The sequence below is a fragment of the Haliotis rubra genome, unplaced genomic scaffold, assembly GCF_003918875.1.
Source record: "Haliotis rubra isolate DU_JTF1 unplaced genomic scaffold, ASM391887v1 Scf439, whole genome shotgun sequence".
In the NCBI taxonomy this organism is placed as follows: domain Eukaryota; kingdom Metazoa; phylum Mollusca; class Gastropoda; order Lepetellida; family Haliotidae; genus Haliotis; species Haliotis rubra.
Window position 1 is genome coordinate 181,890 of NW_025767123.1, and position 2,232 is coordinate 184,121.

Below are 2,232 nucleotides of genomic sequence, written 5' to 3' on the forward strand. Positions count from 1 at the left end.
AGGAGACATGGGAAAGTTTGGGGAGATGTAGGAAAGTGTGAGGTGATACGAGAAGATGTGAGGAGATATTGGTAGATTGTGCTGTATTGTGTAAATTGACAATGGGTGTACAAATACTTCAATTAATTATGTGACAGAGTTACAGTTATCATATTTGTGTCAAAAACATGCAACTGGTTTTCCAGATAGCATTGTTGATGAGGCCAGTCATCTAAGCTGCTATTATAAATATTTTACTCAATATTGTCAAGGCTGTCTCTTTGAAATAGACATCATTTATAACTTGTAAAGGCCACCTGTAGTACACAATAACTTTGTTTTCTTTCAATGTATCCTTTGATTCTTTGAACATTTCACCAATTTCCGATTGTCTTCAGTTATTGAGGGTGATGCAGTTCTCAAGATACCTTATATCACTCATGATTATTCTCAGTGTTAGACGCTTTGATTCAATATCCTTGAAGGCCTTTGGGTTCTATCTGTTAAGTATTTTGCATTCAATGAGGAGACATGTTTTTGAAATGACTTGATTTAATTTGTAATCTTTGCACTCACAAATATTGTGGATGTTCAGATTATTGTGGCCCGAAGAGGGTTTGGGCCCATCTATGACCTACCCAGAATTGTGCAGCTTTTTCATGCTGCTCTCTGACCTTGTCACGTCCCTTTCTCTGACCTTGTCAAACCCCTCTCTCTGACCTTGTCACACCCCTCCCTCTGACCTTGTCACGTCCGTCTCTCTGACCTTGTCACGTCCCTCTCTCTGACCTTGTTAAACCCCTCTCTCTGACCTTGTCACACCCCTCTCTCTGACCTTGTCACACCCCTCTCTCTGACCTCGTCATGTCCCATTCTCTGACCTTGTCACGTCCCTCTCTCGAACCTTGTCACACCCCTCTCTGCCCCACTCTCTGACCTTGTCATGTCCCTCTCTCAGAACACGTCATGTCCCTTCTCTCTGACCTTGTCACACCCCTCTCTCTGACCTTGTCACACCCCTCTCTCTGACCTTGTCACGTCCCTCTCTCTGACCTTGTCACGTCCCTCTCTGCCCCACTCTCTGACCTTGTCACGTCCCTCTCTCTGACCTTGTCACACCCCTCTCTCTGACCTTGTCACACCCTCTCTCTGACCTTGTCACACCCCTCTCTCTGACCTTGTCACACCCCTCTCTCTGACCTTGTCTCACCCCTCTCTCTGACCTTGTCACATCCCTCTCTCGAACCTTGTCACACCCCTCTCTACCCCACTCTCTGACCTTGTCATGTCCCTCTCTCAGAACACATCATGTCCCTTTCTCTGACCTTGTCACACCCCCTCTCTCTGACCTTGTCACACCCTCTCTCTGACCTTGTCACACCCCTCTCTCTGACCTTGTCACACCCCTCTCTGACCCCTCTCTCTGACCTTGTCCGTCCCTCTCTCTGACCTTGTCACTTGTCCCCCCTCTCTGACCTTGTCACACCCCTCTCTCTGACCTTGTCACACCCCTCTCTCTGACCTTGTCACACCCCTCTCTGACCCACTCTCTGACCTTGTCACGTCCCTCTCTCTGACCTTGTCACACCCCTCTCTCTGACCTTGTCACACCCCTCTCTGACCCACTCTCTGACCTTGTCACGTCCCCCTCTCCCCCACTCTCTGACCTTATCACATCCCTCTCTCAGAAGACATCATGTCCCTCTCTCTGAATGAATGTTACCCCTTTCTGAATTAGTCACGCCCCTCTCTCTGAATGAATCCTACCCCTTTCTGAATTAGTCACCCCTCTCTCTGAATGAGTCCCACCCCTCTCTGAATTAGTCATGCCATTTCTCTGAATGAGTCCTACCCCTTTCTGAATTAGTCATGCCCCTCTCTCTGAATGAGTCCTACCCTTTCTGAATTAGTCATGCCCCTCTCTCTGAATGAGTCCTACCCCTCTCTGAATTAGTCACGCCCCTCTCTCTGAATGAGTCCTACCTCTTTCTGAATTAGTCACGCCCCTCTCTCTGAATGAGTCACACCCTTCAAATTCTCTCTGTTAAATAAATTTCTGAGAAGCAAAGGAAAATGTATTATTTATAATATGATATATAACTATTGAGACTTCCACATTTAATGCAGGTTGTGTGAGATGCTGGAATGATAACTTATAGAGGTGAATGTGTGTGAATGCATGTGTATTATCCAACCAACCTGATTCACATAAGTATTGTTCCCGGTAGCTGAATCTTGTAGTTTAATTTATTT

The 2,232-nt window shown here is 46.4% G+C and overlaps 1 long non-coding RNA gene across 15 annotated transcripts; it reads right to left on the reverse strand.

Annotated features, from left to right (window-relative positions):
- Positions 1 to 676: 676 nt before the first annotated feature.
- Positions 677 to 1,649, reverse strand: LOC124289280. 15 transcript variants are annotated; one of them, XR_006901649.1, is made up of 5 exons: positions 1,226 to 1,335; positions 1,157 to 1,179; positions 987 to 1,111; positions 815 to 916; positions 677 to 745 (listed from the first exon to the last, which is right to left on the reverse strand). It is a non-coding gene; the product is annotated as an uncharacterized LOC124289280 (long non-coding RNA). The 15 variants fall into 15 exon arrangements; XR_006901647.1 differs by lacking the exon at positions 1,157 to 1,179 and having other exon boundaries at positions 733 to 763; positions 800 to 837; positions 884 to 916; positions 964 to 1,133; positions 1,226 to 1,329; XR_006901651.1 differs by lacking the exons at positions 1,157 to 1,179; positions 1,226 to 1,335 and adding an exon at positions 1,614 to 1,649.
- Positions 1,650 to 2,232: the final 583 nt, after the last annotated feature.